Here is a 25,212-nt window from a genome sequence, read left to right on the forward strand (position 1 = left end):
ATAGCAAAGGTACGAGATCTATCTGCCTTTGTAAAGGTCGAGAGAAAATGGCTTGTTTTCATGTTACACATGGCAGTAACCCCGAAAAATAAACATGTAGCAAGCTCGTTTCGTTGGGATCAAACGTAAACCAGGTTCAGAAGTTTATTACTAAAAGAAAGCCCGAATTTGCAGTTAATCAGGAAGAAACATCTGATACTTCAAAAATAGTTCAGCTGATATTATATGTAAGATATATTTGCACAGAACAGATCAATGAAGAATTGTTATTTTCTAGTTCTTACGAAAAACACACAAACGAGGAAGACATATACAGTCAAAAGTCGTTAATTCGGACACCCATAATTCGGAATGATCTATAATCCGGACCTCAAAGCTAAAAACTTTCTGCGCATGCGCCGCGTTGACACATGCGTATAGGCGTTTACGCGTGCGCGTAAGACCTCTTACGACTGCGCATTTGCGTGTGCGCAAGCGCAGAATACATTTTCGCGTGCGCGTTTTATGTATAACGGACGGTGTAAGCTAAAATTATCTAATTATCTATTTAAGTTAATGTTGATGATTGCGTTGTTCCTTAATTTTCGAATTGGATCCGGCTTATTATTTTTTGCAGCCTGTAAGAGCAATACTGTAAAAGTAAACTTGAACTTTCGATTATGTCAAATAGAATTTTTGATTCTGGAGCTCCCAAACGATCGTACAAAACGAAAGTATGTTTCGATGTCCATCAAACAAAAAGTGGAATTGCTGAAAAAAATGGATAAAGACATGAAGAATGTGACAGAGAGGTTAGTGAAAACGAAAATTTTCGATTGACAAGTTAGTCGGTATTCTCGGCACAGCAATTAACGGGACTTGAACAGCGGAACTTTGTAAGTGAACAAAAAATTATGTCTGTTTATAGAATTAAAGAGAAAGTATTATCACATAAAACGAAGCAACTTAAACAACTTACATTGAAAGAAATGTTTAATAAAGTAAACAAATAAATATGAAGCTTTTTTTTTGTAAATTTTGATACCCTTTAGATCATAATTATTCTTTATTTCATAAATTACGGTTTCATATTTTTAATTTTAGAATTTCTGCATGCCATCTTACGCGATTTAAACTGATGATCTATAATCCGGAAAAATCGATAATTCGGAATCGTCGAAGTCCCGACGAGTCCGGATTATCGATTTTTCCGGATTATAGATCATCAGTTTAAATCGCGTAAGATGGCATGCAGAAAAGTCCGGATTAACGACTTTTGACTGTATAGCAAAGTTGATGATTTTTTTTAAATTAAAAGTTTAGCATGGAAAAGTTGCTCTCAAAAATGCACAAATTAGGCAAAAGTGATGAAGGGCATAAGCAATGGCTTTAATAACATGTTAAAGCTGCTGTTAATATACATGCAACTTTTACACATCACCTGATCTATCGAGAGACACAACATTATCAACTTTATTAAGCAGTGCCCTTAACAACTGTTCCTATTCAAATCTATGTAAAGACATTCAAATATAACTTAAAATTATTGTAATAAAAATCTGATCTTGCTCCTGTTTTTAAAAATGAATTACCACTATAAAATTTATGCATTTTGTCAGATAATTTTTGATAATACATGATTTTAACTTGGCTCTTTAAAGAAAAGTTAGCAATATATTTAAATTGAATAAAATTTAAGGTTTTATTAAATTGATCAATATTTGGAAAAACAGTATGGAAAATGATTCATTTATATTTTTTAAACAGTTGACAATTGTATTACCAAAAAAAAAAAAGTAATTGCAAAAATTATTGCAGATCACTTAAAAACACTAGGAACACAAATTTGCAAATATTTTTTTTATCAAATTTTAATTTCAAACTGATACCTTGTATTAAAAAATAATATTTTGACCAACATTAATAAAATTAAACATTTCCAATATAAGAAGACCAAAAGGAACTTACTGAGTTCTTTAGTGATTAGAATTTAAAACATGAGTGTCCGCAAAAATCCTTGACGGTATTCGGGATTAGAGCTAGAACTGAATTTTTTACAATTTCTGAATGATCTCCTGCAATTCAGCACCACATACTTATGTGGAATAATTTTTCAGCTTTAATGCATATTAAGCGCAAATATTATTAAATACTAAAAAATGCTGTACATCCTTTATGGCCAGCAGTATCAAATACAGCACCAGGGCTTTATTTGTAATGCACGATCTGGCTAAGACACGATTTTCTTTCACATATTTTTGTATATTTGAAGCAAATCCTAAAACTGCTTCTTTTTGTATATTGTTGCGCAAAGAAATAAACATTTAATGAAAATGTATTAATGTTTAAACCTTTATTTTATATTTAATACCTGGATAGCGAAAAAGGGTTATACTAGTTTAAAAAGTGCCATTTGAGAGCATTGCACCAATCCTAGAAGCTATTCTAAATTCTTTTAGAAGAATGAGATTTTTAATTAATCTTTTTTGCAGGGCCATATGTTCTGAATAATTTTCTACAGAAAGAAACATTCATAGCTCAAGGATATATAAGGTTAAAGCATATTAAGTAAGGTTCCTTACTTGTTTCAGGAAAGTTCATATTTTCAATGAAAATATTTCGATAAAAGTATTTTAAAGTAGGCCATGGGTATATTTCTTTTTGAGGCTTTTTATTATAAAACAACAGATGTTACAGTTTTCTACAGAAATATGCATATGAAAATGTTGGCTATTGGCTATTGGTAATTTTTTTTTTTCTCCTTTTTACAAGATACAACAGATTTTCTTTTTCAGAGTAAATACCATTAATAAAATTTTGCAGTCTCTCATTTTATTTCATTCTTTCTGTACTGGAGCAAAAAGTTTTACAAGACATTACATTTTGGAGCTGATGACAAAAATATATTTATTCCATTGGAAGCATAGGTTTGATACATATATCTTTGGAAAGAAAATTGGTCATGCAGTGGAAGAGATAGTACTTTTTTCTTCTTCGTGGAAGTCCACCATCAGCCAAGCAGAAGGATCCTGAAGTTGGGTTGTCCAGTATAATTTGTCAAATATTTTATGTGTAAGCCACTATCAAAACTGAAAAAAATAGGAATTTGTTATTGCCCAGGTAATTTTAATTTAGAAGCAATTCAGTGTTTATGCAAGCTTCTAATTCTCTTGTATATGTTAAAGCCTGTTGTTTGTCAAAGACAAAAATTTTCAATATACCAGACAAAAAGTAAATTAAAATTTTATGTAATGCAATATGTAATATAAACGAAGAGAACATGAAAACATTTCTACATGCATGCATCATACCAATAAATACCTTGAAATCTGAAAATATTCATATCAAAATTTTTTTTTAATTATGTACATTCTAAGGTTTAAAAAAAATTACTGCATAACCATAAAAACATCTATGTGGTCACTACATGTACTGGAATTCGTAACTGAGTTGAACTACACGTATTCAGTGATATTATATTTATGGCTAATAAAGTGCAAAATTTCCTACAAAAAGACACTGCCTGAGTGAGAAACAACTGACTGATACAAATTTTCATTCCTTACCGATTATGCAATCACAGTAACAATAAGTGGAGAGGATGTTGTACGAAATTACCACTTTCTTAAATCCCTATCACATATGCTTCCACTACGTGAGACGGGACTTCGAAAGGGATATTTCTCAGAACCCTCATTTCACCATACCTATATAGTTAGGTTATCATTTTCACTTACGAAACAGACTTGAATGTCCGATTATTGCTCAGATTAGGATCATGTGATCTTTCAGAAGCAGAACTTTCGTCTGATTGGTTGATCTCTAAGCGGAACAGAGCTGCACACAGAACATTTTCAGAGAAATTTCAAAACATCCCATGCAGCCAGGACTTCAGTTCCAGCGAAGTTGCTTCTTCCAGGGAAACTCCCAAATAAATGCTACTAGAATCTCGTTTCTCAGAAAACTCCCGTCTAGTGGGGGACCGTCTCTAGATGCGATAACCACTTCAATTGTAACAAAGGCAGTGCAAATATGTTGTGTAGAGTCAGAAAGGCGCTGGGCGATCATCAAAACAAGCAGTCAGTCTTCGCTGCCTGTCTGAACAGGAAAATTCTTGTCTTATTTGAACTTGTTTTTGTGTTGTTTTATTGATACTCAAGGCATCAAAAAGAAACATATGAACTTTTAACTCTTTTAAATACACTACTGGCCATTAAAATTGCAACACCATGAAGTAAAGCAAATAAGAAAAAGATATTTATTGCACGCAAACAGAACGGCATGAAGACAAAGTGATTAAATTTGTATGCATTTTGGAGGTCTAGAGGGGTGTGAATTTAGTAGAAACACGTGCCACCCCTGGCAGGTAAAACAGCCCTTACCCCATCAGGCATAAAATCAAACTGGGATTGGATTACAGAAACGGGCAACTCATTCCATGTTACTTCAAGTCTATGCCACAATTCATCAACCCTATTAGCTGGAGAGGTGGTGGCGGGCTAGTCTCTCAATGACCCATGACCAGATGTTTTCAATGGGTGAGAGAACTGGACACCGTGCACGCCAGGGCAGCGATCGAATACCCTGCGTATCTAGGAAGGTCAAAACACGACGTGCAACATGTAGTGTTGCATTATCTTGTTGGGACATGACTTTCGGGAGTGTTGAAGATAAGGCACAACCATTGGATGTAACATGTCAGAAATGTACCCATCAGCGTTCAAATTACTGTCGATCCAAACTAGAGACGTGCATGTCATGTACCCAATGGCTGCTCGAACCATCACACCAGGTGCAGGGCTCCTATGCAGTTATCGAATGCAAGCAGGCGACGTGCAGTCTCCTACGACACTCCACACACGTATATGGCCATCAAAATATGCACGTAGAACAGGGACTCATTGGAAAAGGCGACATTGTGCCACTCCTGTACCCAGCTTTTTCGTCTGAAGCATCAGAGTCGCCGTCCCTCTCTATGCTGCATTGTCAAGGGAAGCTGAAGTAATGGTCACCCTGCTGCAAACGTCGACGCACCTTGTGAGCTGATACTGGGCGTGCTGCAAGCATGCCCACTTCTTGACTAATGCTCTGTGATGTGGTCGTACAATTTTGCAGGGCTGACATCACAATATGTCTGTCCTCTCTCGCTTTAGTCATGGGAGGGCGTTGAGATCCTGCATGCCATTCAGTATGACCCTCAGCAACCCATTGATTCCATATTCGCATGACAGTGGTTGGATGCTGACCAGATATCACGGAACGATAATCTACACTTTTGATTAGCAACGACCCTGCCTCTATTGAATTTTGGAACTTCCTGGTAAGCATTTCCTCTTCTTATTTGAGGCATAACACAATATTATGAGCAAACTCCAACCTTACAAAGCACTTTCCAAATGAGAAATCCACTATGCAATTTTTCTTTTATGCAGTACTACAGATGTCGTTCCTCCCTCCTGGGTCGTCTAAATGCTCTGAAATACTAATTATTTGCATATGCCAACCTCTTCTTCCTTTCATGTGACTTTGGCGTTCGTCAGTTCATTCCTTCCTGGCGTTGCAATTTTAATGGCCAGCAGTGTATCTCAATAAATTCCTAAGAACTCTAATTCCAATGTACTAATTGAGCTTATGTACTTAATATCTTTATGAATTCAAATTCCTATGAACTGTTCATAAACACTTATGAACTCAAAAAATTCATCTCTGCAGCTAGTATTACATTAATTTTTACGTATATATATATATATATATATATATATATATATATATCAAAATTTTCTCATAACTTTATTTAATGTATATATTTATGCATAATAATTTAATGTATATATCCAAATTTAATATATTGCACAGATTATGAAATTTAAATAAACATGGTCCCACTGAGTGAGAAATAAAGCTGAAAGTCTTCATGATGGCACAGCTGCTCACCCAGTGGTCACCTGCCTCCTGTCTTATTTGAACGCCCTTCGGGGGAGGGGGGGTCGACTCAGGTTAAAACCTGGGAAGCTATTGATTAGGTTCTGTACCTAGGCAGTCACGGCCACAGGTGTTTAAAATCAGTTCCACAGGACTGGTGCCATCGCTGGCAATGGCTGTTTCAGGCTCAGCAGGGACCATATGGTATTGTTTTGTCCGTTCCGTTGGTTGTCATGGAGCTGTATCGCCAGATATTGATGGTTGCCGGGGTGAGACACCCCCTTCGGTGGAGTTGACAAATTCAGCGAGTTTTTAAACTGAGGTTTCCAGTGAGTGCCTGGAGCCTCAAAACTGCATATTCATTTCCTTCCTAGGTCTCTCCCTGGGGGCGTCTAAAGCTGACATCTTTATACCATGACGTAGTGTTAGCAGGCTGGATTGGTGCTCTGGTCTGACTGTCAGTGTTTAAATGACTTTGTTCTGCTGTCTGGGGTTGGGGCTCCTGTTGATAGCAGATGTTTTACCATCCTTCCAGGTCGGAGACATGGAATGTGAGTTGCTGAGTATTCCTGTCAACTCAGCTGTCTTAGCTTGTCGGCTCGACCGATAGGTTGGTGGCTTCTTGAATCGCCTCTAGGGCCTGGAGTGTTTAACTGTGTTAAGTCAGCCTTGAGCTTGCCAGGTCTGAGTGCCTCTTCCTCCTAGCACGCTGTCTTATTTGACCGCAAGTTATAACCAGAAGAGGAGTTCGTCTCTGGTGGTCTCTTCTGTCTTATTTGAACGTGAAAATATGTGATGCCGATGCGTGTGTAAGTGTAGATGCATTTGAAAAATGGCTTAATCCTTATTTTGTGTTTACTGGGTCAATCGTAGTAATTTGTTAAATATTTATCTTTTTTGTGATTGCTTATTGTTATTCTACATAAAAAAAGGTATGTATAGTTACATATTATGTTAAATTTAGGTTAACATTTTTAATTGGAAAAGCAACGATTTGAGTATAATTACTCGAAAACTGTTTACCTCCCATGTTTTGACCATTGTCGTATTCCTGGCCTCATTAATTACTAATATCTAAACCATTTCCCTCTAAAGTCCTTCACCAGTCATATCTATTGTAACACAAAACACTAAAAACCTTTCTTCAGTACTCATGTGTATATTTTCTAAATTAAAATTTCTCCTACAAATTGATATCTGCTCTTGATAGCTGGCATCAGGGGTACAATCAAGTAAATTCGAAAAATACTTTGCCTGTTTAACCTTATTTAAAATAATCTGCTTTATATTATCCCCTGATAAGCTAATTGTTTCATTTTGAATTTTATCTCCAAGGTAATGAGGCATATTTTTCGAGTTTTATTAATATGTAGACATGATAGAGTCAGATTTTTTGATCATTTCTATATACTTTAAAAATTATCATTTCTTTCGAATAATTTGTTACTGGAACCAAGGAAGGCTAAGTTTTGTTTGGCTATTTAAAATTGGCTAAAAACTGAATGGTATAGATAATTCTTTCAATAACATCATGCCAATGCTTAATCTCTTTTCTTAATAAATTCTTAAATTCCGAAACGACAGGCTTATTCTTTCTTAATTGTTCTAAGAAATCCGACCAAAGATGGAGATTCCGGAAATGCGTTTTATTTTTTTCATTAAGTTTTAAGTGCTCATTTAAGTGGTTCCAGTTATTAAATTCAGAAGTACACAATTTTATGTTGCTGAAACTGTTAGAAATTTTGCAACAAAAACAATAAATAGAAATTTTTTCAGCAGAATTTAGGAACAATCCTTTTTAACTATTCTGTTGTTTACCAAGATTCAACAAATATACGTCTAAAAAAATTATGTCGATTTTTATATTTTGGGAAACTGAAACTGGAAACCAGGTTTTCATAATATCCAGGACCATTTTCTAATAAGGCTTGAACTTGGCATTTCAATAATGGACTTGGAGATAATCCGGAATCATCAGGCACAGGCTGATGCATATCTGTTGCAGAAATTGTAGAGTTTACTAGTATTTCTTCTGTTTTTTTCGGCCGGCTGCATTGAAGTTAAAGGTAATTTCTTGGGTGAAAACACTTTCTAATTCCTTCTGATTATTAGATTCTTCTGGTAATTTCAGTGGAAACTGACACATTGATGGACAACTAGTGCTAGTAGCATTAGCTTGGATATTCTCTGGATTTTGCAAAAACTGAGTAATTTTTTAGTTCTGGCCTTCCTCACATTTTCTTTTTCTTCATTAAATTTTGATAGCCAGACAATTTTTTCTGACATCTGGGGGAAAATGAAAACAGAAAAAGTGGAAGTAAAAATAAAAGTAGAAAATAAGTATTGCATAAAACACTTCTTCAAAACACTCAGAAAGACACCGTTTGACATATTTTACCTTATTTCTGAAAAAACTAATTATATCTTAAACCATTTTTTGGAAAATATATGATATATTAGATCAATACCAAATAATTCAAGGAAGTGGTGGTAATCTTTTGTTTGTTAAAGTAAACAAATCAAATTTAAAGTATCTATTTAGGACTTAATGAAATACCAAAACATTTTCCTTCGGGTTTCCGTATCACTAAAAATCGTAAAAAGCCAATTTTTTATTTTAGAATACCTTGTATATTTTTACTTCACTTTGAATCTCAAATAGGTATATTTAAAATTCAGTGGTACTCGATAAATATGCCAAACCTTTCTTCTTAAAAGATAATAACTTTTAGTTTAATAAACAAACGGTTCATGTAAAAATGTTTTTTTTTTTCAAATAATCATGCTCAAATCGTCACTTTTCTGAATTAAAAAGGAAATCTAAATTTAACATAATATGTAACTGCACTTGCATTTTTTTCTATGTAGCAATTCAAGCAATTATGAAAAAAAAAAAAAAAAAAAAAAAAAAAAAAAAAAAAAAAAAAAAGATAAATGCGATTAAATTACTGCGATTGCAATAGTAGACACAAAATAAGAACTAAGCAATTTGTCGAACATATCTATGGCACAGGCCTCTAGCCTTACATATGCACCGGCATCGCATATTTTGTTCACATACATTTACAAGATCAGCTCAACTTATATCAAAAACTGCAAAAAGCATTAACTGATCAAAATCAAACCGATAATAAATTGCCGGTTGAAACTCTAAGCTACACCACTGTCAACAACATAGCGGTGTGCAGAAAATAATTTTGGATGTTTCCCTAGATACCAGCCCTACAGCATCTTTTGTGCCCTGTCGTAATCACAGTTTGAACTTTGTCTCAAACTGCGCTGCAAACAACAATTTATTTAGTGCAAACTTATTAGATATGTAAATTAATTTGTTTTTAATTTTAAGGTAATAAATAGGGTTCAGCAATATATTTGGTATCCAATGCACTTAGTGTATTATTTCGCTTCGCTTGCAGCATTACTTTTGTGTAACATGTTGTTGTTGAGATTGTCTGAACTACAGATTTAGCTCGGTTTCACCCTCAATTTTGATGGAGAGCACCATGGGGGCAGGAGACGTGTTTGAGGGTCTCATACCCCTCTTCCCCTTCCATCAACCCCTCGAGAGGACTTTCGGCTCACTGCATATTTAGAGTGCCCCTGTGCCGCATAGACACTATAAATTCACAAACATCCTTGCCTTGTCCGGGATTTGAACCCGGGCTCTTTGGATTAGCAGGCAGCAACGATAACCATTATACCCCTTAGTCAGCTTTTTATAACTTAATTATATGTATAATTGTTCAATAAATATGTTTCAGTGTGGGTTTTAACAAAGCACAAAATGTTTGCATAATTAGATAAATTAAAAGATAAAATGTAATTTTGGGGGTTTTTAATATTAGTATGTTAATGATGCTTCAGTTTAAGTGTTAACCATAAGCAATTTGCCTTTAATATTGTCACTGCATAAAGATGCTCGCTAGACATTTGCACAACGGCACCAATTATGCTTGGCACGGGCCTGCTAAAAGCAGTAATGTTTAAGACAAAATTATTATAAGTTTCTGAAAATATTACCATTAATTAAAAATTTTTATATCAATAAGTGATTGCAAAATAACAGTTGACATAATCTGAGAGTGTATGATTGTTATTGAGCCACTGGAGAGTTTGGGAGGGAAGACAAAGTGTCAGTCAATTTCCAGCAGCCAAATCCCGTGCACCAAGAATATTAACAGTTAACCCTTTAACACTCGGTGTTCGCTCCCCGAAACCACCAATTTTCGAATTTTTTTTCTGCTCTTCTTTCCGAAATTTTTGAGGGAAAATCAATTGATTACTGATCTTTTACCTCTAAATAACACAAAATGACTGCAGAATCAAACGTTTTAGGTCTTAGTACTTCAAATCGGATGCCTTTTAAAATTTGTTTTCAATGAGACAAAATATCTTCCTTTTATTTATATAAAAATTTTTAAATTTCAAAAGTTATTTATTGTACATCATGATTTCTATCATAAACTATAAAAAATAGCAATAATTAAACTGAATATATAAAAAAATACCTCTATATGTATGGCATTTACATTGTGGTTTCAGAGCGCGACCATTGTGCCACTAGAGCAGGGATGGGCGAACTTTTTCGGTCGCGGGCCAAAAATCGAAAACAAAAAGTTTGGCGGGCCAAGATAAAAATTTTCTAAAACTTTAAAAACAATATACAAGTATTACAATTTAAGCAATGCTAATGAGATGAATGAAATTGCGATTTCACTTTTAAAAGTTCCTTATATTGAGTTTCGAAGTGAGATGTGCTGGTTATAAGGAACGAGGATAAGTGCTCATCTGTCAGTCTACTTCTGAAATAATTCTTTCTAAGGTTCATAGTTGAACACAATTGTTCACATGCAGGGGTTAGACAAAAATATGGAAACACCTTTAAAAAACATGTTTCTTTGCTTAATATGGTGTAGGAAACCCGTTGGCATCCAAAACAGCTTGCAGTCTTCTCGGAATGAATAAATACAGTTCCTGTATGTTTGCCAAGGGAATATTATACCATTCTTCCTGCAAAACGGCAGCAAGTTCAGATAACGATGTTGGCGGTGGATAACGAGAATGCACTTTCCGTTCCAATGTAGACCACAAAGGTTCGACAATATTCAGGTCTGGTGACTATGGTGGCCAGGGGAGATGGGACAACTCATCCTCGTGCTCAGAAAACCAGTCCTGAACAATGTGAGCTGTGTGAACACGGACTTTGTCGTCTTGGAAGACACCATCACCATCGGGGAACAAAGTTTGTACCATGGGATGAACTTGATCGGCCAAAATGTTCACATAAGTCTTGGCAGTCATGTGCCCTGACACAGTTATCATGGGGCTAGCAGAGAACCACGATATGGCTGCCCAAACCATAACAGAACCCCCGCCATGTTTCACTCTTGGCAACAAGCAGTCTGTATTATAGGCTTGAGATGGCGTTCTCCAGACGTAAACTCGGCCACAAGTGGGAAACAATGTGAAAGAAGACTCGTCAGACCATATTACTCGCTTCCACTGCTCTATAGTCCAGGCTTTATGACTTAAACACCACCTTTTCCTGTTACGGGCATTAGCATCACTGATGAGTGGCTTCTCATTTGCAGCACGGCCAGCAGTTCCCTGTTTATGAAGCTCCCTTCTAATTGTTTTGGTACTCACAGGGTTCGGTAACACAACATTCATATCAGCAGTAACTTTTGCAGCTGTGGTCTTCTTATTTTTGGTCACAATTGCCCTTAATGATCGTCTGTCACGATCGCTCAGGACACACTTTCGTCCGCGCTGTGATTTAGCAGATGATGTTTTTCCGCTTTTCAAATATGCGGAATAAATCTTCGATACAGTACCTCTTGAAACACTAAACACCTCGGCTACCTTGCTTACGGAAGCACCTACCATACGTGCTCCAACAATTTGCCCACGTTCGAAGTCTGTCAACTCTGACATAATGCAATGACAACCTCACATAACAGTACTCCGACAACAACTGAACTGTTTAGCACATTTACGAAGTTGTATAGGTGGCGTCAGTAGTCAAAAACGCCAGCGCCACCTACATATTTAATTAAAATCAATCTTTCTTTTCAAACATGCATTTAAAAAGGTGTTTCCATATTTTTGTCCATCCACTGTATATAAGATGAAGCAAATATAGCACTGATTTTCTGGGCGTGAGATATTAAATTTGGGAAGCTTACTTTCGATAATGGTTTACGAGGGCTATCCAGAAAGTAGATTACGTTTTGGAATAAAAAAATAAACAAAGTATAGGAAACAAATTTTATTATATACAGATGAAAGCCACACTCAAATACTACTTTTCTACATAGTCACCATACAAATTAAGGCATTTATCGTAGCGATGTACGAGCTTGGAAATTCCTTCGTCGAAAAATTCGGCCGCCTGCGCCTTCAACCACTTCGTTACCTCTTCTTGCCTTCCATCTTGCACAAAACTTGTGGTAACCAAGCTTTTCGCTGATGATTTCGTGCAACAAACTTCGCGAAATTTGTGGAAAACTCAAAGAAAGTTCCGTTATTGTGAAATTTCGATTTTCACGGACTTTAGCATCGACTTTTTCGAGAAGTTCGGCGGTCACTATGCTGGGTCTCCCACTTCGATCTTCGTCGTGAACATTGGTTCGGCCATTTTGAAATCTTATGACCCACTGACGCACTCCACCTTCAGTGATAATGTTGTCCCCATACACTTCACGAAGCTGCCGATAGATTTCTATCGGTTTACAGTTTTTTGCAGTCAGAAACCTTATTACTGAGCGCACCTCTCAGCTCGCAAGATTTTCAATTAACGCAGACATTTCAAACCGTCACAGTATCTGAACGGAGCACAGCACGAACCTCTCACTAGCACGGCTAGATGCAGACTGAGCTGCGCAACGCTCTGACCCCAAGATGGCCGCGCTAGCCCCGCCCCTAGCGGACACAGACGGAAACGTAATCTACTTCCTGGATGGCCCTCGTATAAAATTCTTGGCATATTTAGAAAAAACTGCTTGAGACGATTGTTAGATTGCAACTCAATTAATTCAAGCTGCAAATCTGACCTCACTGCTTCACAATTTACTTTCAAAGGCATGGTAAAATTATCCAATTCTGGTTGAATGGCACTGAAATCTTGAATCTTCGTTCGAACTCAAAATGCACTTTTTTCAAGACATCTTCATAATTCTTAAGCTTCTCTTTATTTGTTAACTTCGGGAAATGAGACAAGTCGTTGTTAGTTAGTTGCCCAGCACACAGATTAAGTTTTAAGATAATTATGTTAAGATTAAGTTTTTTCTAAGAGGTCTGATTCACCTATATTGGATTGCCATATGTCTGCTTCCCGAGAAAGTAAAAACACTTGTTGGCGCCAGTCTACAGCTATAATTAACAAAGAACTTCCATTTTTAACTCTTTACCAATTGAAAGCTGTCTGCGCTTGCTATTTACGCCAATTTGTGTTTTTAGAACAAAAATAGAAAGTAAAAAGATCAACAACCCTTTGAAAAAAAAAAAGGAACAAAAAACAATATTTAAAGAAATTAGAAAAGGAGATTGTATAAAATACATAAATACATATTTCTTTTAATTTGCCTCGAAGCGGCAAATTAAATTCTATGCACGGGCCGGGTGGAACAATCCGGCGGGCCGGGGTTGGCCTGTGGGCCGTAGTTTGCCCATCCCTGCACTACAGCATTGTGCCACAATGCTCTAGAGGCTCGGTGGCCGCACTTTGAAACTACTGCTCTCCACAATGGCATTTTTGCTTGCTTCTCAAATAGGAATGTTTATTTTTACCCGGATATAGATAAGGGATTTTGGGTACTATTTGGTTTTGAGAGCCGTAAAAAATTGCAGCGAAAATGTATGCGCAAAAGCGCCAAATGTAGCAAATGCGCCCATTTAACAGCGTGCCAAATCTAGCGTATGCATTGATTTCAGATTGCATAAGTTGTATATTTCTTAAGACGCCATTGAAATAGTTTAAATTTTAAATCCTTTTTTTTTTATCCTATGGATTTAACAATTTGGGAATTGCCCACGATGAAAAGTCGGCAATAAAATTTTGAGTAAAGTGCAGAATCACACACTGTTTGACGCGTTTTTAAGAATTGCACATACACGGTATCCATGAGCACATCGACCTATTTTCACTTAAAAAGTAAAAGAGAATTGACAAAAATCCAATTGTTTTTACCCTTGTAAAAAGCAGCAAACAAATAAGTGAGCGATTCTGCACTTTACCGAGAATATTTTCAAAGAAAAGGCCTCATTCATTATAGAAAATTACGTTTGAACAACCAACGAGATGAAATTATGCTTTAGCAATAAATTGGTAGTGAAATAGCAATGCAGGCATCCATTCAGTTATGTTTAGCAATTTTTATATGAATTATAATAATGATCTGAAATAGTTACTCTTATGCTTCCACTCAGTCATGTTTAGCCTTTTTCATATAAATTATAATAATAAAAAAGTATTATATGAAATTAACTTTCATCTAAATTAAAACATCAGCCTAAAAATTAAATCTACAATCAAAACATCAATAGTTATTTACTAGTATACTTCCTTTCTTGCCGCAATTATTTTTGGCAGCATTGGCGGTTTTTTACGGCCCTCGAAACCAAATAGTACCGGATTTTGAAACCACAGTTATTTTAATACTAAACAATACATACACCTGCCCAGTAAAAAGGTCTTTCTTTTCCAGAGACTTTTCTCTGACCTCAGCGCTCTTGCTCCCCAAGCTAGTATTGCGATTTTATAAATTACTTTCTGTGATTTAAATTTAATGTAAGTATACTTTGCTATAATTAAAAATAGAAATCGCAAAGTTTTATTTAAATTAAAAATATTTTCTGAATATTTTGGGACAAAATATGAATAAAGTAAGTATGAATGGGAAACGAATGATCCGTACCAAAGCCAAAAAGACCAAGCTCCCCCCACATTAACATAAAAAAACATAAATTTCATGTGCTAGATGAAAGGAAACTAAATAAGGCTGGACATATACCAGTGAAATTTAGATTCAGGCATTTTGTAGCACAAGGAAGAAACCCCATAGAAGATACATGTGCGAAACGTGCAATGTGGGTCTATGCGTGTACCAAAAAGACAAAACATGCTTTGAACAAAGTCACAAAAAAAATTTGTTCTTTGAAATTTTTTTATTCCTTTTTAATCTTGTTTTTACTGAGTTTTTTTTTTAATCCATTTAGACAAACACTCTTAATATGTAGGTACTTATATCTTTACTGCTTTAGAAAAATTACATAAAAGTTAAATTTTTTTGATGATTTGTAAAATCATGTAAAAAAAATTATATATAATGCAATTCTTACATACATTTTTTTTTTTAAATTCGTAAATTTCGTCATTTATTGGAACGCGCACGGAGAATGGTAAGTTTTTTTTATCCTACTACCTCAGTAAAGTTTTAAAGTTCTAGACACGCAGTGGTTTCACAGTGCAACCACTACCCACAGAACAATGGGCAAGAGTAGATTTTTTTAAATTCATATATTATTTGTCTCTAGGATCATAATATTGAATTTCTAGAGTTTTTAGTTAAAAAAATTATAAAAATAATACAGCACGCGGCATTAGGAGTGCCAGCACACTTGCAAAGCATAAATATGTCAGCCTATTATCATCAGAGATGATTATGCTGGTGTAAGGGGTATATTTGTTATGGAAATCAACCGCAGTCATATCCTCTGAAGAAATTTAGCTTTACAGTGAACAGCAACCACGGGCAGCAAGTAAAGCGGAAAGACAGAGGAATGTATTATTATCACTCATTATAATTTATTTTAGAATTAAGCACCGAGCAAGAAAATTTTTAAATTTAGGGCAGGCGCTGGGCAACAGACTTTAGAGGGCGCCAAAAATTTTACATGTTGAGGAAACACTGAGCAGCAGAATTTTTGACCCATATGAGTTGTGTCAGATAGAAAACTGCCTCGAGTCGACACTCTGTATGGTGCATTGAGACATTTTAAAAGACATATCTTAATCTTATCTTTATCAACAGCAAAATTCTTTTGTACAGATAACTGTCCATAATCAGATTAGAGCCATTTTCACAATATCCCATGCTTGTACCCAAGGAAAAGAAGAGAATAAAAAGCAAAGATAAGTATGTTATGAGAACCACTTTGAGAATCAAAAGTAGAAAATTGGGTAAAGTGCAGAATCGCCCACTTATTTGTTTGGTGCTGCTGAGAAGAATTGGATTTTTGTCAATTTTCTTTGACTTTTTAAGTGAAAAAAGTCACGGGAGTGCGCAATGCCATTTTTGTGCAATTCTGGGATTTTTTTAAAGTGACTATAGGGCGATGTGTAGAAGGACACCGAGTATGTGCAGTTCTTAAATACGTGTCCAGCAGTGGGTGATTCTGCACTTTCCCCGAAAATTAAACTAATTTTGTTTTCAATGTTTTTTGAAACATTCTCCAAAAAATGAGATAGTCAGCACAGATTTCCTCCAAGATATGTCCATTATATAATACTATGAAGAAATTTTAATTTTGTCACGTTTTTATGGAATGGTATGTTTATAAATAATGCCTTCAAATCCTTCTAAGGATTCAAGTTGGGTTTTCATCCGCAAAGAACCCGTTGGCACCGTTGCAGTTTGCCAAGTTCACCAACGGTTGATCGACGGCGAGGATGATCGGGGAACGATTATGAGATATTTAAACGCATGGAAGTAAGCCGCGTAAACGTGGTATTTAGTGTCTATAATCAAAATAATTAAAGAATAAGTAAGAAATTCAAGTTAGCTGAGCAAACAATATTAACATAAGTGAAAATTCAAAATTAACAGGTTAAACGTGATACACGAAAATGAATTTGTATTGAATTAAAGTTAGCACATAAAACAAAATATAAAGCCTAAAGGAAGTAAAATAATCATGTAATAATGACCCTTTTTCTTGGCAAAGTTATCTATTTAATGGAAAAAAATAGTAAAATTCAGATCTGTCTTTGAATATCATTCTGTATTATAAAATTCAAAAATTCCAGTTTTAACAATGCAGTTTCTAAAGAAATTGTGAAAGTATAAAATCAAAAAACAAAAGAGAAAATAGCTTTAGTATTGGTCCTTTCGGCGATTTTTTGATTTGGCGACAAACTTAGGTCGCCAATGTAGACCGGGCTTTGAAAAACGAAAAAAAAAAAAAAAAAAAAAAAAAAAAAAAAAAAAAATGGCGGATTGTCAACTAGACTAAATAACAATCTTTAAAAATAAGATCTTGATTAGAATAAACAGTCTTTCTCTAATTTTCAACATTTCTAGTACTGCTATGATAAATTCTTGAAACACTACCGTAAATGAATTTATGGCAGTTATTATGTTATGAGTAATGAAATGTACAGAAGGTTAATATTTTAAATTACTAAATATTCACTTTAATGAATTAGTTAATATTTATATTATATTATAATAGTATTTAGCTAATATTTTAAATTTACAAAAGGTTAATTTTTATGTTATGAATAATGAAATTTACAAAAGGTTAATAAATGCATTTCAAACTAGTATATGTTACTTTAGTTTCTTAGATTCTGTTTTTAAAAGAACATAAAAAAATATTTCAAAGTGAAGGAAATCAAATTAAATTATAACAAGTAAATTTTGTACCGGTGTTAGAAATACTTTTTATGATTAAATATTGTAAATGGTAAAAATATTAAGAAGTGTGTATTTTTTAATCACTCAATTTATTACAAGTAATTTATGATTATAATTTAAAAGCTAAAATTAAATTATCATAATGAGCAAATTTTGTACCAATGGTAATCATACACAACAACAATCATCATACCTGATGATTTGGAGTGATAAGCCACTGAACAGTGGTATTCCAGGCTGCTATATGGGAGTTTTTGTAGTTTTTCTTACATGTATTGTGAATCTGAGCCAGTTTCTCTTAAAATGTCCTTTGAAAGCATCCTTCTGCTAGCCAGCATATATATTTATTTAAATACTGTTCTCTCTTCATATTTTCTTAATTCTAATTCTTACTTCTGAAGTCCGAATTAACTGCGATATATTATAGTCTTTTGTACATCTGAAGGCTCTGCCACAAAAAGTTTATAGTTTATACAGACTCTTGTAGTGCGCTTAAATCATTAGAAGCTTTTTCCCATACTCAAAATCCAGTCATAGTGGATATTCCGAAGTTACATATAAACTTAACGAGTCGTGGATATTATTTCCTGTACTGCTGGGTTCCCGGCCATGTGGGAATAAAAGGGAATGAGCTGGCAGATATCACAGCGAAATGTGCTGTTGATCTGCCCAGTCGCCTCACCCCTTTTGGAGACATCTGTTGTGTAGTCAAAGAGAAGATCCGAAAAAAAATGGCAGCAACTTTGGGATGTTCAGCTTCAAAACAAGTTAAGACATGTAAAGCCTAGAATTGAGCATTGGGAATTAACTAGAAATCGTAAGGAGGAAGTTTTTTTGACTTGCCTCAGAATTGGTCACACTAGAGTGACGCATAACTACCTTTTAAAAGCTGAGAATGAACCTGTTTGTTCATATTGTAATGTTTGTCTATCTGTTCATCATATTTTAATTGAGTGTCCCTGTTTTAACAGTCTTCGTCAGAAATATTTTAATAGCTGTGACTTACCTCTCGACCGTTTAATCGGAAGAGAGGTCAATTGTAATTTATTTTATTATTTGAAAGAGACTGGCTTTTATTATTTAATGTAATCTGTTCAGCAGATTTTGTTTTGTATTCTAATGTGTGTTTTTATCAGGTTATTTATATGACTCCATCCTCTGGATTTGGTACATGTAGCTTTTTAACAATTTTATTAATAAGTTTTTCATTTCTAAATTAGGTCATCCCACAATTTGTTTGGCGCATCATAATCACCATTGGTTTTTGCACCAAAAAACTCACTCACTCACTCTTACTTCTGAAGTGAAGAAGTGTTGTATCTATAGGTCGAAAAATATGGTTAATATGTTAAATAAAATAAATAATTTGTATATAATGCAAACAAAAATGCATTACACTATTTTTCATGTAATGAATAATTAATCAGGGAACAAAGTATAATGTAATGTCCTATTATTTTGTGACCAGAGTTTTTTTATGTTTGGGATCTTTACTGTCAACTTCCCCATCCGTTTTCCTACCAAAATCCAAATGAAGTTTTTAGTTTGTAAAACAAACTGTGTTTTGCCTTTCGAGGCTACGTTACTAGATAAGATTTGTAGTCTTCAGTCCGGCATTATAATTGCTGATAGTTGAATTCCATGCCGGTTAAGTTTTGAACCAACTGTGCATTAAATTGTAGCATTTGGCTACAAATTTATTTGAATTTAAATTTTACATTTGAACTTAATTGTTATCATAAGTTATCTTGCCACTTGTTAACCCTTTGCGACACGCATATTTAAAATATATTTTAATCTTTAAAAAAATGTCTTAGAATAAGTCAGATGGACTTACTTAAGTGCCTTTAAGGCTTGAAAAAAATTCTGCGCTTTTATTTTTTACGGGGGAAGGTGGGATACCGTTTGACCATGCAACTAGCACATGTTTTATAGCATATTGGTGTATAGCAGGAAAAAAAAATCATATGTGGAATGAATAAACAAAATAAAGCGTGCATTCTAAAATATTCATAATAAACACACTAAAATGTATTTTGTACTTATTGCATATATGCATGACTGCACATTTTGCATATATATATTTAATATTTTTAAATTTTAGGCACAAAAGAAAATATTTTAAGATTAAAATTTGATACACATACATATGATACTAAATAAAATATTAATATTGGCACTTGATTCAAAAACATTTATATATGATTAAAATTGAAAAAAAGTCATTTTTCATGAAACTTTGAAAACCATGTTGTTTCATTCTTTTGTAAACATAGAGGCACTTCACATGTTTCACACATCCAAAATGTTTGTCGTTCTTTTTTCGATGTGCTGCAATATGCACTCTTTCTCTTTGGCGTATGACTTACATTTTTTAGTCTCTTTTCTGGTTGTACGAACGGGTTTTAGTTTTTATTTGAACTGAGGATTTCAGTTTTCTTTTCAGCTCTTTCTTGCCTGCAAGTGCCATTAGACCTTCTATAACTGAAAGAAGAAAATCTTTCATTGTGTTTACATCATGATTGGGTTCGCTAACAAACTTAAATAGAATAAATGTGTTTACTATACTCGCATCTAAAAAGTAAAAAAAAAATCATGTGCCACCATTTTTTGCTTTTGCGGTATATTTCATATAGTCCTTTCAGTTTATCAATCAGTCGATATATCCCATGTTCTTATTGTATGAAATAATGCTGTTTGGGCACAGTACTTTTTTTGGTCTTTCCATCTCGTTCTTTCCTATTAATTTCTTTAATTTCAGTTGCCTTTTCCAAGCAAGACAGGATAGAAACGGATCTTTTATCCTTCCATTTTATGCAATAAATTGAATCATCGCTAACTGAAAAGTCTATATATTCTCTTGACATATATTTGTGGGTAGATACTTACGATTCATATTTACAGTGCCACATGCATAGATGGGTCTGTGTCTTTAAAAAGCGAAACAAATTATAACTACTTCCCTTTCTTCTTCAGCAATAACTTTAACCTCAGTTATTCTCTTCTGGATTTCAATTTCATCTGAATCAGAACTGACATCTGAAGCATTTGAGTCGCAATCGGATGGTAATTCAGCAAAAAGATTTAACCCCTTCGCGCAGACTGTCACGTCTACGTGCCAGCAACGAACACACTTATCTACCGGCCGACACGCAGGCGTGCCAGAGCATTGTTGCATTCTCTACCGACTGTCACGTATTTGTGCCAGTACCTTGAAACGTTTTTCAAACTATAATTTCTGCCACAAGATGGCACTGTATGTCCATATGGTTTCAGATACATATGCATTAGACCTTCTACTTGAAATGAGAGAAGCATGACTCACATACACGTGTTTTTGATTATATAAACAAACGGGGAACTAAATGTTTCCGAATGGCGTGATTTATGACGTCTCTTTAAATCGCACTTTATTCGCACGTGGTAGTTGTTTATTGTAAGTAGAAGTTTTATATGCGCTAAAGCGTTGAGTATTTCCATTTACAGTTCAGATTTTAGAAAATAATTAGATCTTGTTAGACGTGAATTCTTTCTTTTTTTACCGTTTCAATGTCGAAGCGTGGAAAATGTTTCACAGAGCATGAAATAGCAGAAATGATGCAAAATATTCCAGATATTGATTCTGAAAGATTAACTGAAAGACATTTTGCAAAACTTTGTTCAGAAGATACTGGTAAGAAAATGAGACCACGATGCTTCGTTTGTTCACATTCCCGGAAAAATCCTCCAAAACAGCAAATGAGTTATTACGAGTTCAAGGAAAGTAACGTAGGACTGTGTGTAGATCCCTGTTTTTAAATTTTTCATACGAAAAGAGAATTTTAAGTAATATATTTAGTTTTCAGATAAATGTTAAAAGTCATAAAAGGGTGAGTAATTAAAATAAAATGTGTAAAATATGCATTTAAACCAGAAATAAGGTAATTAAAGTATATATATATATATAAATATCTATAAAGCATAAGCCGTTTAAATACTCCATAGAGCATTATTAAACAATGCGTTGATACTTCGGAAATTTCATGGATTTAGGCTTAGTAGCAAAAAAGCCCCCCGCCCTGGAGAGACGCTCGCGGTAGACACTGGCGGCCTCCGTGATAAGCGCGCGTTTTCGCTACCCGGCTCGAAGCGGTTAAAGCTTCCTGAGGTGTTAATTTTTTTCTAGACATTTTAGCACATCAGAGCATACAACGGATGTAAAAGTGAGTGCAATCACGAAAAAAGTAGATGCAAAAAAGAAAAGAAAAAATAATCGTGAGTGCTGCCATCTATTGAGCGGAAATTCAAGTGTGTGGTGGGATAAATTTTAACTCACTTATTTCAACTGCAGAATTAATGTTATAAAATATTGAATCCAATTCAGATTTTTGAAAATAAAATACCTTTGAATATTAAAAAGAATCATACATATCATAAATTGTATACCAAAATTTTTAAAATATTGAAAAATGCGAGATACATGGATATCACTCTTGTGATCCTATTTTGAATATTTTTTGCTTATAAACTTAAGCCCTGGTATTGTAGTGACATCTACTGAGGAAAATAATAACTAAAATAGAATATTTTTAAAAGATTAGAAAATTTCTAACAAAAATTGCTAACTGAGAAAATAAATATTAATTAGGTGGGACATATATTGACCCACCATGCTGCAAAGTGTTAAGCACAAAGTGTGCCTTCTGTTCAGTACATTCAAATTTTATAATAGAATAAGAATATACCTTAATAAAAATATAATCTAAATTTGCATGTGGTTCCTTAGCAAAGGAAACACCAAGAGTTTACCTTATGCTACTAAAAATGTGTTTTTTTTTCTTTAAGGGGGATGGAGTTTAAAATATGCATAGTTGACATATGAAAAAATGTCGAGACTCATGTGATGTAATATTAAAAGCATCAGTTTTAACTATCAAATTTTGGATTTTTAAAAAATATTTTAAATGTTGTGCTTTTCTAACATGAAAGTAACTTTTAAGGAAAACATGCAGTTTATCCTCCTGCCATCAAAGCTCTGATAGCTACCAAATTTGTTAAAGTTACGTGGACAGAAATGGCGGCATGTTTTTCAGCTCAGTATTTAGGGTTACCATAAATAACAAGGTTATCATAATTTTTCATTTATTGCACCAAAATGTCGGCAATAAAATTTCTCGCCAAAAAGGACTAATACTAAAGCTGTGCCAAATATTTTAGGGGTTGGAAACCTCATGGTTCTGCACCACTCAAAACTTTCTTTATTACATATAAATATTTCTATCTATTTATTGTTAAAAGTCCATAAAAAATTACGTGAAAATACAAAATAAATAAATAAATAAATAAATAAATAAATAAGTGAAGAATAATTTAAATCGGCAAATTTAAATGATTGTGGTAATTCAACAGAATGAGCGTAAGAGGAATGGTTGCAACCTTCGAACAAGCAAATAGGGTGAATCCGCTGGGTTACCAGGTTTGAACTGTTATCGCCAAAGTTGGCTATGTTTACATTTACCGGGTTCCCTGCGGAAGTGCTTCCTTCAAGCTCTTAAATCCAGAAGAAAAAGCAGGTTAATCTTTGGATTATGGTTAACTTGGCGATTTTTTGGCAACCTGCTAGTTTTTGTTTGGACGTCATTTTGTTTTCACGAAATAAAGGCATGTCTTTTTCCTCAACATTTCCAACAATCTGCTAGCCGAATTACGCTTATGCTAGAACTTTTATGGAACAAAAGTGCTTAATCATGACGAAGATTAGGTGCGAAATTGGGACAAAGTGCAGAACCGCCCACTGCTTGACGCGTTTTTACGAATTGCACATACACGGTATCATCCATGTACACATCAACCTATTTTCACTTAAAAATACATCCTACAAATACACAAAAATGGCATTGCGCACACTCTTGACTATATCCATGTACACTGCTAAAGTCCTAGCTAGTAACCTTTATCGCCTTACCAAAATGTCGCCAAACTACTTGTTACCATATTTCAAAGATTAGCGAAAAAGCATTCCTACAACCTCTGTGTGAGCCAAAAAAAAAAAAAAAACAGAAAATTTTTGAATTTTAAAAAGGGAAAAAAAAAAAAAAAAACTCAGGAAAGTGTAAACTGAATTTTACAGAGAAACCAGATACACATTTAAATACTCAGAAATAATTACCTGGGATAAAGCACTTACCATGAAAAAATATTAAAGAAGAGAGATGAAGGTGCTACTTTGGTAGACAGTTGCACGGATTTTTGGCGATTTACATCGGCACAATTGTTGGCGCGGTTTTTACAATCGTGAGCCATCTTGAAAAATGCTGTTTTTATGTATATAGTAAAGTATTCGAATCTTAAAAAAAAATAAATAAATATTGTTAAAAATAATGGATTAATTTTTGTTGAAAATGTTGTTTTTTAAGATGGCTGGCAAATGTAAATAAATACATTTACCAAGACTATAAAATGCTAAAGTAAGGTTAAATTATTACTTTCATATAATAGAATAAAAACACCGCTTTAAAAACATTGCGCAACATTTAATTGGATTAAAATATTACTTAAATTGAATATTGAATTAAAAACATCATATCAACATTTAAAAAAATTAAAATATTACTTAAATACTTTAAAATAAGTTTTATAGGATTTAATTATTTAACATTAAAACATACGTGGCAATAAATATCTCAGGAATTTTTGAAAACATTGTATTAATTTTTTAATAAAAATTGAAGTATGCAATTATGAAGTAAAAGAAAATTATGTACTTATATTTTATAACCTGTTGTATATTAATAAGTACCATAAAAAAAAAAAAAAACGGTCCGCTAATGATCTTCATCTGTGTGATCCACGTCTCTCACACTTCATTGAAGAAGCAATTAGCCAGGTTTTCTACAAAAATTTAAAATAAATTTCCTCTGATGCTGTTAACAATTTATAAATAAATCTTTGATTAGGAAAGCAAGTTTGGCCAAAATAAGGTCTCAAACGGCAATTTTTTTATTCCGATACCAATAATTCTTGGTAATTACCAATAACAACATTCATATTCGAAACGGACACATCCATTCGCTTTGAAATGTGAGGAAGTTGAAGAGATGAATAATAAAATTTTAAAATGGCGCGGTAATGCACAAATATTCAGTAACCAATCAGGGAGCTGATTACATCACGCATTGAATTAAAATTATTTAAATAATCATTCATAATAAAATCATATTTTAAAAAAATGCAAAATTAAATTTTATTTTAATATTTAACAGCCATAAATAATGTTTAGGCTGATCTTTAGAATATGGTAACTGGTAGTTTGGCGACATTTTGGAGGTGATAAAGATTACTACCTGGGACTTTGGTAATAATGTGAGCAGTACTGTTCCGATTACGCATTATTTTGTGTGAGGGAAATGAGAGATCATGGGATATGTCATGTGATATTAATGGACGAATTACGGTTCTTTAATCAGAAAAGGAAAATTTGGAAAAATATCTGTGGCTGTATATTATTTTGTATTATGCTTCATTGTGCGTTGTGTGAAGTAGGGTTGAATAATTTTGGGATTGTATGGCGCTGTCTAAAGTGAATTCTAGATTTTTAATGCGTTTCTGTGATAATTCAAAAGAATTGGTTGAATGGTGCATGAGTGTAGGTTTAATTGCGAATAAGTATGAATGTCCAAAATGTGGAAATGAAATG

General features: G+C 33.9%; 1 protein-coding gene across 1 annotated transcript in view; it reads right to left on the bottom strand.

The window, feature by feature from the left end:
* Nucleotides 1-2,663: 2,663 nt before the first annotated feature.
* LOC146993936 (uncharacterized) overlaps nucleotides 2,664-25,212 on the bottom strand; it is a 28,467-nt gene continuing 5,918 nt past the window's right edge. Inside the window, exon 2 of the transcript XR_015043929.1 lies at nucleotides 2,664-3,068. The gene's annotated coding sequence lies outside the window, so the exon portion shown is untranslated. The remainder of the gene's footprint in view (nucleotides 3,069-25,212) is intronic.

Source organism: Stegodyphus dumicola, chromosome 11 (genome assembly GCF_044657685.1).
Source record: "Stegodyphus dumicola isolate Sdum_Otavi_A_Nest chromosome 11, ASM4465768v1".
NCBI lineage: Eukaryota > Metazoa > Arthropoda > Arachnida > Araneae > Eresidae > Stegodyphus > Stegodyphus dumicola.